Source organism: Python bivittatus, unplaced genomic scaffold (assembly GCF_059951505.1).
Source record: "Python bivittatus isolate LINGU-HERP-01145 unplaced genomic scaffold, Pbiv_v1 ctg000700_np1212, whole genome shotgun sequence".
Classification (NCBI taxonomy): domain Eukaryota; kingdom Metazoa; phylum Chordata; class Lepidosauria; order Squamata; family Pythonidae; genus Python; species Python bivittatus.
In genome coordinates, this window is record NW_028277098.1 from 63,046,197 (window position 1) to 63,060,794 (window position 14,598).

The window sequence follows — 14,598 nt, forward strand, 5'->3', positions numbered from 1 at the left end:
TTATTAGGTGTGTTTTTGCCTCACAACAGATTGGGAGGGGAGAGGGAGAGAACTCAGGTATCATAAGATTTTGGAAGAACGTCATGTATCTTCTGTTAAAATAGAAAAGAACAAAACTAAGAAAGTATGTACCCACAGTCTGGCAGATTTCGGCAGGCTACAGAAACATGGTTACATACCATATGACCAAATATTGCTGCCTTAAAATTTAAAAAGTCTACTTGGCCTTGGCCTTGGGAGACCAAAGCAAAATTCCAGAGGGGATTTATTGCATCCCACAGGGAATATTTATGCCAAGGTCAATGGTACACTTGATGCCAGAACTGACTGCTGATTTCAGCAAATCCCAAACTTGGCCAGAGAAATTGACACATCCTTATAATCCTTATTACATGCTGATTTGCAGAAATGGCATGTAAAATTGTGGTGTTAGTGTAGTCTAGTTCTTTGCTATTCCACAGCTATATGGAAATCAAAGCCTGCTGTTTTGGGCAATGTGTCAATTTGTATAGCAGAGAAAAGCCCTGCATGGAGATTTTTGCAATATACAAATTTTACTTTCAAGGCTATAAATAACTTTTAATAGTGATTACAAACTATTCTTCCTTTTCCTGATCAGGTTTGGATAAAATGGAGTACTTCTTATCAGTGGTTCTCCTGATCCAGCTCAATATGAGATTGATGAAAAAGGTGACTTCAGGAAACCAGGAACTTATCTGGTATAATGGTTATAAATTATTACAAAATGTTGATAAAATGATTATGAATGTTGATCTAGAGAGATCTGTAAATAGCTTTCAAACAAACAAAATGAGAAGACAGAATTACAAACACCAAACTCCATGCAATTCAAAGCACTTGAGATGAAGCCCATTAATCCTTTGATGCTGTGACCACTCTACTCAGGAACAATGACAGAAGAATGATCATCCCAGCTGGATGCTCGACTAGAAAAGTAATTAGAAAAGTCATTGTGTATCCAGTTGATATGGGCTTTAAGTAGCAATATGAATATTTATTGGCAGCATGAGAATATTTCAATGGGATGAGGATTAAGCATGCCACACTTTCTATTTCATCTTAGAAATGAACTACTTTGCATGTCCCCAGGATATTAATACTCATAAATCATACACAATTAACCAGCTTTCTTTGGTTCCTGAGGTTGGATAACCCTGAAGAGACAAGTAAACAAGGGAGGATCCTGATAATAGATGCTGATGAATATAAGCACCTGGTCTCAATGCACAAAAGTGGGATATCCTCTTCAGAACTCTTTACCCATAGGAGAGTGAAATCAAGCACTCTTTATTGTGCTCCTTACCTACATGGAGAGTTAACTTTCATTTATTATTGTACATACAAGTTTCATCCTGTCTGTAAGATCTTTGAGAGTGAGGATCTGTTTGCCATCTCTAAGAGCACTTCCACATCAATAATTGCATCACTTCAGGATCCACTCTGGATGTGATGAATCTCATGATATAATTTGCTTATGGTATTTGAGTTATTTCTCACTTTGATCTATTATATTTGAAACTACAGCAATGCTTGCATTTTCTTTGAAACATCACAGATCTTGTAACTTTCCCATTGGCAGGAACTCTTGCCTTCTGGAACTAAGACTCAAGTCAGCTGTTACTCTCTCAATTACTCTCCCTCTCTTCATAAAAGTTAAACATGTTTCTTCCTAGAAATTGTCTCTTCCTGTATGCATTGTTTATTTCCTTTCCTCCCCAAATCCAGACACTGTAGCAACATGTAACCATGGTCACAGCTGTGGGGAAAAACATCTGCCTGCAAAATTGCTGAGATATTCTCATTTCACTTTCACCACTCAGAGTGGCTTTTAAATAAAACAGAGGAAAGGTGGTGAATAAGCTGCAAAGCCTCTGGAGCAGTGTTTCTCAACCTTCGCTTTTTTAAGTTATGTGGACTTCAACTCCCAGAAACCCCCAGCCAGCATGGCTGGCTGGGGAATTCTGGGAGTTGAAGTCCACATATCTTAAAGTGGCCAAGGTTCAGATACAGTGCTCTGGAGGATTTAAGTGTCTGTCTGTCTGTCTGTCTGTCTGTCTGTCTGTCTGTCTGTCTGTCTGTCTGTCTGTCTATCTATCTATCTATCTATCTATCTATCTATCTATCTATCTATCTATCTATCTATCTATCTATCTATTAAATTTGTATGCCGCCCATCTCCCCTGGAGGGTGAGTGTTCATTTTTTACAATCAATGTTACCATACAGAGTTTCCCATCATAGCAACTTCAGATATTTTGGCAAACTAAGAGATAAATGCATGCAAATGCATGCAGAGAAAACAACGAAGAGCAGAGGGAAGCAAGTCTAGCAACTTTTATTGTGAGTAGAATAGGAATGAGGGGAATTTTGTTACTACATGACTTATGGTAGCTAGGGGTGGGGGTGGGACACTGATTGGACCATATTCTTTGCCCTTTTCTCCTGGCCAGCTGGAGGAAAGAGGATGAGCACTGATTAGCTTATGGGGTTTTCTGTGTTACGAGGTTGTAGTACAGTTATGGGATCAGGAGATGGAAATGCTGGTTCTGTGGAAGCAAAGGCATCTGTGGCTAGCCAGAATGATGCCAAAATGTGCATTGCATAAACAAGCTCTGTCCTTTTGTACTTGTATCACATCATCACACACAACTATTGTATGTCAGGGGCACAGTTTGTGACATGGCAACATATATTTTGTTACTTGTCTGAAGGTTGGTAATAGAGGCTAAGGAGCTTTAAAATCAGAATGGGATTTCTTGGTCACCGTAAAGTTCAATTCACAGTTGTTTGGATAGGATTTCAAATCTTTAAATACCTCAGAAGTATTTTATGCTGTTTCGTATCATCCTAAAATCCTTGGCTCCAGGGTTGAATTTACTTGGAATATCAGCAATTTTCTCCATATAGGGTATAGTAAAAAAAAAAAAAAAAGGCAAGATGGGGGTCATCATGGTGTGATTGAAGGTCCACCCGGTGCAACATACCATCGTGGCTGCCATTTTGTCCTTTTTGAGCACTCCTGATTTTAAGAATGGGGCCATTCATGACTTTAATAAAATCTACTCCTTGCCTGAAGCATGCTTTTTTCCCTCCCCTGAAATCTTTTTGGTTTTTCCTGAAAGAATCAGGACAGGAGAGATGGCAGAAGTGTGTGCTTTTGAGGAAAAAATATTTGAAACTAATTTAACAAATGTATTGGCCTAATGTAGATTTTATAATCCCAGATAAAGCATGTCCTGGCATCGGAGAGAATGAAGCTGCCTCTTTTGATGTGAAAATCTTATCAGCATTAGAGCCATGCAAAGCCATAATTTTGACAAAAGTATTAACCTGCAGAGCTCTATGTAAAAAATGTGTAATGGGCTTAATAAATTAGCGAAGCATCTAGGCAGTGTATATTAATCCTTTATAAGCAATTTATACATTACTGGAACATTTCCAGGGGTGGCTGCTTGCCTTTTGGAATGACGGTTACATTCTTTTGAGATGAATATTGCATTCTTTCCTTGAATCTCAAACGCATAATTCATTTTTTTCTCTTTGATCTATGCAAAAATAAAATGTTCCATATAAGACTTATATTACAGTATTAAACTAACAGTTTCAAATCCACAAAACATACAAGGGAAGTATGTACTTGCACTTAAGTCATTATGAATAGTCAAGGCTTCCCTTTTTTGCAGCCTTTGAGTCCTCTTCTGCTCCTTCTGTCTGATGCTACCTGCTTTCCTATCCTTCCCAAGTGAGTAAACAGAGAGAGGAATAAGGACAAAAAACAGTTATATCCACATACACTCTTCATTCCCTGATATTCCTGTTGAGTCCAGAATCCTGAACACAAGACGGTTAATTTACTACACAATGAAACATGTGAAGTGTTACACAATAACATCTAAAGCAGTCTTCTCCAGCCTGGCCCCCTTCACATGTGTTGGGATACTTTTAGTATCTAGAATGGTCCATAAGTCTAGAGTATACAATTACCTTACTACTGTCATTGATAACACCTTTAGTAACTGTTACTGAAATTACTTATAGTATGTATATAACAACTTTTCATGTAGGAAATGTTAGAATTATGGTAAGCATGCAAGGGACATATATAAACAAATCAATTCTCCCTACAATTCAACATTTAAAAAATTAATATTAATAATATCAATGTGATTATTAAGTTATTATTAACTAAATTAAGTTGATTAACATTGAATTAATGTAATATTTAAAAGCAATAAATTAAAATTGGTTTATTTAATTGGCATTTAATTAATTGGTTATTAAAATTAAATTAATTAATAAATATTTATTAACATAACTCAGTATTATTGCTATTATAAATTAACTTAATATAGCACCTGGTTTGGAATGTAAGGAGAGTAAATGGTAACAAACGTGAATAACAATTCATGAAATGAAATGAAATGAAATGAAAGAAAGAAAAATAGATGTTGCATATTTGTGAAACTAACTAAAAGGGAAAGGATCAATAGATCTAAATGCAGGTGATCTGACTTGTGGCGTGGAGTTGATTAATACATGAAAAGGTGTAGAAAAAGTGACTGAGCCATTTGGAAATGCAAGAATTAGTGAGAATGGTGACTAGGGAATATCTGCTTAGAAAAAGTTATGCTTCAGATACATGGTTTAAGCATAAACTTGTTCATATTTATACATGGCAAACAAATGAATACAAATATAAAAGCATGAATTACTTACTTACTTATGACGAAAGACTCAGAGAATTAATGGAAGATACAAGGATGATGAGAAGTACTGCATGTGGAACAGACGATATTTTGGGGGTGTCAGGAGTAGATCCTGACATGGAAAGAAAGAAGAGAAAAGGTCAGAGTAAAAGTAGCAAGACTGCAGAGAGAGAGAAAGTACTAATCCTGTAAATTTATGCTTTCCATTTTATAAAATGGAAGTAAAAGAAATAAAAGAAATAAGAGTGAAAACGTATTAGAAGATGGATTAATCTCCCAAGAGAATGAATACATGTGAATGTGAGGAAAGAGGATGAGAAAACTGCCTGGAAAATAATTATTAGAATTCAGTTACTGAGTGACACAGAAGTCCGTGGAGTTAGACTAATGGGAAATATGAAAAAAGTTCCTTGGTAGAATGATGAAGTGAAAGAAGCTATGGATGAGAAACACATGCATATAAAATGATGATTGCTACAAAAATGAGGATGAGAGAAAGATTGTGAAATATTATATAATGGAACAAAGAGACCAAAGACTGTTGTGACCAAAAGAGGAAAAGAAAATTCAGAGTGATTTTGAAAAAAATAAAAGTGCTTACTATTTCTTCCTCAGTTTCTAAACTCTGCATTATTATTACTTACTCTGAAAGAGAATAGTGTGATATGTATGTATGTACTATATGTATGACATAACTTAATATTGATGTTCTTATAACAAAGAATGTATATTTATGTGTACGTTCATATGCTTTTACTGTTGTCATTTAACATAGTTAAATGACTGAAGCCTAACAATTGATTCACATATATATCCTGCAATTCTCCTTTGACTTTATTATACTGCATTTTATATTATATTAGGATGTTAGGGTTATATAAGTCTTCAAAGAGACTAGTTCTGGAAGGTCTAGAGAACTCAGTAAATAATCACTTGATGGTAGAAGGTAAGATTCTCTGTCCTCAGCAGGGAACAAAGATGTAGGAATGGGATAATTAAAAAAATATTTATTTATTCATTAGATTTATCATCTGTCTTTCCACCAGGAGCTCGAAGTACTGCATGTGCCTCTCCCACCTCCATTTTTTTCTCATAACAATGATATTGTAGAGTAGGTTGGACTGAGAAAGAGTGACTGGCCCAAAGACATCCAGTGAGCTTCCAAAGCTAAGACTTGAACATATTTAACACTTTAATTACTCTACCACTCCTATATCTATCTTGTATCAATTCTTTATCTTTGCATCTTCATTTTGCAACAAATGGAATTTGAATGGAATGAGTTGCTTAGTTCAGTTTTTTGTTTATTATGAAATAAATGCATTGTGTTATATTACAGTACTATTAGGAAGGGCCATTAATGTTCTAGTGAAGAACATCTAATAAGAAAGGCCTAAAGACAACCCTTTCAAAGGAACACCTAGTTATTTATGCAAACACTGTCCTATTGGAAACTGAATAGGATAGAGGCATATACAGAATAAGAATGGGAATGGGAATGGGAAACCTGGCCAACTAAGGATCTTCCTGTCCTTGTGTAGCCAAGTATACTTGGGATGAGTCAGCTGTGAATGAACTACACCTTCAAACTTGAACCAAACACATATTGATTCAAAAGTATTTCCAGAGGTTGTGGCATAACCAATAGAATGGAGCATGTCCCACAGTCTTTCTTTGCTCCTTCACATGGTTATAATTAAATAGCTGGAGTGCAATGTACAAATTCCCTACAAGTTTCCTGTATCTAGGGAAATGTGGATTGATGGAGGGAGGGGAATCAGAGCTGCTGCAAAGACACAAGTTGGAATACATGCATTTTATCTCCAAGGACTTTCTTAATTAGTTTGGACCCCTTGAACTCTATGTTAAGTTGGGCTGTCCTACGTGGAACATTGAAGATAACGGTAGACACTATTTTTGTAACCAGGGTCTCATTTAATATTTTTGGGGATGTCAAGGGCCACAGAAGATGGGGCCAGTGATAGGCCCAAGATTCTTTTTACAACTGATCAGAATTTGAGGTAACTTTAGTAAGGATTTGAGGGTTTATGCAACTCTCTCTCTCTCTTCTCGCTCTCTCTCTCTGTGCAATTTCTGAATTTTTGTGCAAAAGGTACTGCACTTTTCAGCAGTTGTGTTCCAGGGACTTAGAGACTGTACGCAGACCTGATGTCTCAGATTGACTCCTGATTTAGACACAACTTCTGGGCAAGGAACTGGGCAACTAGTATTTGGAACAGAAAGCAAATAATAGAACTGTTTGGAATGCATGATACAGTTCCAGGAGTATTCTTTCCAGGTCACATGGAACAAGTCTATACTGCTATGCAAGATAATGAAAATTCTGATTGGTGCCAATATGCAGAAAGGCATTGATGAAGCTGATGCTGGCCAAAGAGACTTAAGTAGGGTGCCATACAGATGTGTGCTTACTCAAACTAATTATACATCTGTCTTCATCTACAAAGTGTATCTCATGTTAATAGTGGTTCTTGGCTTTGTGGCAGTTGTTATTCTGCTGGAGGACATTCCCCAGCCCCTTTGTGGTGAAAAATGTAGTGTTAGGAGAGTAGTTGTATAAGGTTACCAAATCCAGGCTGCAAAAATCTATCTAACTATTAGATGGCAGCAAAGAGATTAATACAACTCTTTTCACTGCTGTCTAGTAGTTTTCTGGATTTGGACAATTCAGATACAGTAGCCCTAAGTTATGTTGCTCATTAACAATGATTGGTCAAGGTATAGTTATAATAGACATTCAGGGATGTTCTCTTCCACCAAGAACAGGGACCAAGTTTTATGAAAGAACTAAAAAAAATTATATATAAGGACAGCAGAAGTCATTTACCATTGGCAGAAGCTCAAAAGGGCAGGCCATGATTAATTTCCAATTCTGCAAGCTCTAAAGAATCAATGATACAGCATAGGCTATTCCTTTGCATTTACTTCTCCTAAGTTGGAAACAAAACTGCAAATGATCAGGGCTGGCATTAAGTTATGGCATCCTCTAAAGTCAATCAATTATGCCAACATATAGCTCCACTACTAGCAGGATGAGTTCACACTAACTGGCTGCTTAGTCTTAATTATACCTGTTAGTTTAGAATGGACTGACCTATTTGAAAACACTTTTTATGAGCTGTCTTTAAAGATGTTTTCTAAACTTCATTTAATATAGAATGCATTAAGAAGGTTGTAGGGAAAGTGGTCACACCATTTACTACAGTGTTGTCCAAACTTGGCCACTTTAAGATGAGCATGGCTGGCTGGGGAATTCTGGGAGTTGAAGTCCACTCATCTTAAAGTGGCCAAGTTTGGACAACACTGATTTACTATCTATGCTGTGAACTCAACTACAGAGCCTGCTTAGGGCAGTGCAAAGGAGCCCTGCTTACCATTTGCTGAGGATATGTTCTCTTCACAATGGAGCCTCTGCCTTATAAGTATGAAGCTGGACCCAGCTGGTATGTCATGAAAGTAATGTTTGCCCTGGGAAAACAAAAGAAGACTTCCTGTCTGGACAATCCATGATGTGTGGATGAAGAAGCTTGAGGTGATGTGGTCAGGGATAGCAAGTTGCTCAGCTACAACTGGATTGCTGTGGCCTACTCCCTTCTGCCCTCTCCCTGGGCCTGTTCTGTAATGCTGTTTGGGCTGTGAGGATGACCAGAACCCTGACTTCCATTGCTACTTCTCTCCTCACTTTCTTTTTAAAAAGCTTGGTTGACCAATCCAAGGAGACAGTACAAACTGGGAACCTTGTGCAAAGCTTGAAAGGATTTGGCTGCTTCTATAGCTTCTATAGCTTTCTGGAGAGCTGCTGTTCTCAGGAAAGCCCTTCTCCTCACAGAACGTTCTTTTAAAGAACATTCCCTGTATCACAGAATGGAACCTGGTACAGATACAGCTTCAACATGCAGCCACATTTTTTTCTTCTCTACCCTTTTGGATGGTAGAGATGTAGGTGTGTGATTTCTCAAACTCCAGCTCTTCTACAACTCTTAAGCGGAGCTGCAGCACAGCAGCATGAATCTGGCAACCATTAGCCCAGCCAAGAGACACAAAAACTTCTAAGTTTTTATTGCCACTGAGTAGTCACTAGTGCTTGGTTGACCAGTCAATAGGTCAGTTATCGTTCTGGATAAGTTAGGTGGATATATCCAAGAGCATTCCACAGCTGAACATGTCTCTCATATACCAAAGCTCCTTTCTTGAACTCTGGATCCAATACTTATGTAGCAGTTACATCTGGGTTGCACAAATCCAGGTGACTGGTGTTGTTAAGTAAGATAAGCACTTTATGGCCAGCTAATAGCCATTAGATAATTTTTTTTTTGGAAAAAAGAACAAAATTGATTGATTGCCCAGACCTTACAAGCACTATACCAGCAGGCATTTTATGTAGTAGTTCATGGCAGCTCTTCCTGAAGTTGGTAGCATTTGAATTTCAGCCAGGGAAAATTGCCAATAATTGTAATTACAGTGTCACGTGGAGAAGCCATCCAGCATAGCCCCATTCCAGATGCTCATTAAGATGCTGTGCAGGCAGTGTAATTTATGCTGACATAAGTTTTCACAGCTCTGGGATGGGAGGAAAGCACAATGAAGTGCCCGTGCGGATGAGATCCTTCCACCCTTATCCTTTAAAGCTAGATATTTTGGAACTTGTTAGTTATTAATCACTTGCATTCTGCACATAATCAGATGAAATGTATGTATGTATGTATGTATGTATGTATGTATGTATGTATGTATGTATGTATGTATTCTTACTTTGCAGGTTCCAGGACAGCATGCTGAAATGGGATATATTACTGGGAATAGCCATGCTAAGCCATGGAGAGTCAGCAGGGGGCAATTTCCAAAAAGCATCAGGGGGGCATATCAAGACCATGATTAGAACTGCCCATACACCACTAATGCCAATTCCTTGACTGGGTTTCAGGAATAGGGTAGTACCATATAATATCTTACTCTGTGATGAACTTTTGCAGTTTAGAGCGTGCAGTTTTGGTTAATTGTAACATTAGCATTCTAGAAATTATTTCCTTCCATGTATTAAGTAAACAGCACCACTTTTTTGTGTCTTCTACGTGACTAGTTATTTCCTGAAAAATGGCAACTGTTAACCTGAAGATTTCCTGTAACAAATTAGATAGCTGATAAAAATGACCTAATTTGCATTTCCTTTTGCTTCCTTAGAAAATGGGCTTTTCTTATTATTCTTTGGACAAAGTTTCCTGGTCTTTCCTTCTCAGAAAAAGAAGACAGAAAGGCACTGGGGTGAACATTCAAAGCTCAGCAATCCCTTTAAAACTTGCATCTTTTCCTTGTTGCTACACCAAGGGAAACCAAAACAGAAAAAGGTGGGAGGATTAAGTGTTTTCAGTAATCCAGCCATGGAGTTTCTTGTATTACCATTTCCAGATTAGACAAGCTGACAAGTCACTCTCACAGCTAACCCTGTGACATGGGATCAAAGCAAATCCACAGTTGTTTTTAAAAAATGAAAGGCCAAACAACCCATTACCTCATTGTTCCAAGTGATTTAGGATCAGAATGTAAGATCAGGCTTTCTACGCAGCTATTTGAGGGTGGGCATGGAGCCTGCTTTACAGAGAACAGCTTTCTGTCTATCTTAGGGCAGATCTGCTTGGCCCATTGCCAGCATGGGAAATCCAGGGCTTTCTGATGACGTCTCCATCCTCCCACACCCAGATGATTGCAAATGCACTCCACACCCACGTTTTCCGGCTTAGATTTAACATGGTTGTTTTCCAACCAGAATCATCTTAAGCCATTTATAGAGGATGGTTTCCAGTGCTTAGTTCCAATAGTGCAGTGTTTCTCAACCTTGGCAGCTTGAAGATGTGTGGACTTCAACCCCCAGGATTCCCCAGCCAGCGTGCTGGTTGGGGAATTCTGGGAGTTGAAGTCCTCACATCTTCAAGTTGCCAAGGTTGAGAAACATTGCAATAGTGTATAGTAGCAGCTCCAATTGGCTACAGCATTGGACATGCCCCTCCCCTTTAGTGGCTGGTCCCTGCCCTGTGCAGCCATTCTGTCCTGAGCTGCTGGGTTCCTATCTTCTTCATCTTTTTTTATTTTACAACGTTGCTGTTGATCCACTGATGACCCATTAAGTCTTGAATTATCCTAACCCTTAGAAGCTCATGCTCCACTCAACCCTCCCAATGGACACCTTTCTGGTTTCTACCCAGGCTGCCAAAGGGGGACAGAATGCAGTAATAGACTTAAACACTGAGGCTGCTGTCCCTGAGAGGGGCCCGCCCTGTCTCCCACCATACCTTCTCATGCCTGTCGCCACTGCAGCGCCCTCCCCTACCATCTCCCCTCTCTCACCACCCCACCCACCCCACATCTTCTACCTCCAGCTGAAGGGACACACCCACAAACACAAACAACAGGAGGTAAAATGTTAAATGTTAAAGGAGGGAATGTGGGAAAGCATCCATGTGTGCAAACTTCTGGGACTAGTAAGGAGGGAATGATCCGTAAAAAGGAAAGTCAGACACTGGTAGACTAGTCCACACATGAGCTATCCAGTGAGGCTTGTCTTCCCTGCACAGATGGGAAGGGCAAGAAGCAAGGAACAGTCTGTCTGGTCCAGTGGTGACCATAGTCTGGGCAGAGCACCAGCCCAGTGCTGCTACCAACCCATTGCAATACAGACTGGAATTTCTGACATTGGCTTAAGAAACAGCTGGAAACATTGTGTCAAGAATATTAAAATGAGAGTTGCAGCAAATTTGAAGTCGTCCAACATCAGTGTGCACCTGTTACAATAAGGCACAGTGGATTCTTCTGCATTGTGGAGAGATGGACTATTTTCTCTTTAAAATATAGTAAAAGGTTATGCAAATCAATGCTTTCTTCTCTGTGTGTGGTGGTTTTTTTGGTGATGCCTGATTAGGTAGTGCCACAATATGCAATTTAATCCCATTAACCACTCAAGAAGAGTCCAATGGTGCCCATTCATGACAATTCCTCCTGAGCGTAGGTCAAAGACATCTGGCTGTTTCATGCTGAGTCCAAATGATACCTCTCCAGGCCTCCTAGGGCCAACACTTCATAAAGTCTGATTGCATAAATTCAGACAACACGAAGTTCTTGCATGTCTCTTTTCCCCATAACTGTGCCATCTAAAATAGGTTTCCACACTCCTGACTGGCAGGGCTGGCCTCGTTCCTCCTCAGTATTCAGCAGTGCTAAATCATGTTTTCATGTCAAGATAAATGTCTGCAGCCTAGTATCTGACAGGTTATTGAGTCTAACCCAGGAGAATATGGTACTACCAAGCCAAAAGTAAAAAATTGGTTGGGGAATACTGATGTACTCAGTAAGCACAAGATGTCTTTTAATAACAACTTGCATAATTTATACCACATGTGATCATGTGCATACTGGTTTAGAACTGCAGAAATTTGGGGGGGGGGGTGTTACAATCTGGAGAGTGCTATGTTACAGAAAGGCTAATGTTATTACTCAAAGGGCCAAATCGCTCAGGTTCCCAGGTCAATAGGAATGATTTTAGATTTGGAACCTCTTCCTTGCCTGCAAAGTCAACTTATCTCCGAAGGCGATAAACAGGAGATAGAACTAAAGTTGGTACTACAGCCTTTTTCTATGGAGCCCAATCTGGGTTACCTGGAGTCATGCAAGGCACTAATCTTCTTGCCATCTTAAGTGAATTTTATTTAGGGGCCAGAGGGCTTGCATCTCACTGATGTTTCCATTTTTCCTGATGAAATAAAGAATGATAGGATCCACAAAGCTTCCAACCATTCTTACCCTATGCAGTTAAGAAAAATAGAGTTACACTGGAAGAGTTACTAGTAGTAACAGCAGGACAAAAATCTTTTATGGAAGCCTACTATTGGTTCTCAAAAGGAAGAGGCTAAGTACCAATTCATGAAGGACAATTGCGTTATTAATGGCCAAGCACTATATGCCTGCCTTTTCTTTGATGGTGGGTAAGCCATGAAGATGTGAGCTATTATTGACCTTATGACTGCTATTATATTTCAGTACAAATAATGCACATAGGAGGTCTGGGTGCTGGTAAAATCTCCATAACCCCACTTGACAGTTCTAATCCAACGTGGGTCTTCTGGCACAAGCTATTGGTCACATCCCCAATGCCAAATTCTGATAAAGTCATTCAAGTGCAATGCTAATTTCCTTTTCCCACAGCCCTAAAATTAAAATTTATTAAAGATCTGCATGCTGTTAGTCCAGATTTTGGGCAATAATGGCATGTCCTGGTTGCCCACTGGTTGGGGAAGGAAGGGAAAGAGAAGAGGGGTGGCTTTACTCACTTTGAGGATATGGTCCTTGAGAGGAAAAGGGTTCTCCACCCTGCCAGAGAGCTACCAAAGATCAGACCTGGATACCCTCCAGAAGTGATGCAAGGTGTTTGTATTTAGGCAGACATTTAGTGGTTGGGGATAAGTAAGGGTTGGCATTATATTGTATATGTATTCCAGAAATATCCATCCAGCCTGTATACTGTTTTAAACTTACAGTTGCCTAAACTGACCTTGACTAGAAAGGCAGTTGAGAAACCAAGCAAATCAGTGTTGAAAATATTACTGTCACTGCATTCACTAGCCATCAGCTTTGCTGCCTTCATGATTGGATTTACTTTTGCTGAGCTACAGCTGTACCACAGATGGACCCTTAGATCTAATAACCATGATTAAATAAATGCAATTGCCTTGTTTTGTATAATACACTAAGCCCTAAACCTTGGGTGGGCATCCTGCAACTGAAATGGAACCCAGAATCTCCTCTTTGCAGTCCTGAACTCTTCTTACCAAATTCACATTAAAGCGAAAAACTCACAGCAGTGTTCTGCTATTCTGAGGCAGAAAACACACAAAAAATCTAAGTCTGAAACAGTTTTAAAAAATGAAAACTAACAAGCATCGAGGAAAAAAAAAAGGTAAATTGCAGTTCTGCCCCCTTACATGATGTGGCCCTGCCACTGTGACTGCTGACCTACTCAAATTCAAATTATGTGCTGCCCGTAGTCTCAAAAAGGTTGCCATTCCCACTACAAACCACAGATCACAAATAGCAGTGGCAGGATTCACATAAGATAAGCCACAATCAAACCACATTATGTGAACTTAACACTGACTCTGGAGCTCATCCCTGAGCAGCTTTTCTTTTGTAGTAAATACTGAATACAGTGTTAATTGGTTAATCAAACTGAATACACATTTTATAGAATAATTGTTAGTGGGACAAAGAAATATGCTTGTATGTGCCACTTTTATGAGCTACTCTCCCACAACTGACTTTTTAAAAATGTTTAAGAAAATCTTTTTAAGAAAAACTATTTTTACATGTTCATACCTTTGACCACATGTATTACACAATCTACATTCTGGCTAACTCACTTGTAGTTGCCCACCAAATCTCCAACTTGCAGACATTTATGGATGATTTCAGTATGGGGAACTTTAAAGTACACCATTCCATTCAGCTGACCTGGAAAGCTCTACTCTGTAGTTCAGTATACAGTATGCAGAATATATCAAGTTCACAGAAATATAGACATGGAAGGAGGCATTCAGGCCACTGAGCCCAATCTCCCACTTTTGCTCCCACCCCTGCTCAGTGCAGGAATCCAAATAAAAAATCCCTGATAGATCCAGCCCTACTTGAACACATCCAGTGATATGGGGCTCACCCCTTCTCCTGATAAGTGTTCTTGCCGTTAGGTTTTTTCCTAATGATCAGTTAGACCTGTAATATTCAATGTGGAATATAATAACTGCTATTTATGATTTATTAATGCAGTCCCAAAATACACATTTTGAGACTGCATCAATACTGCTAATATA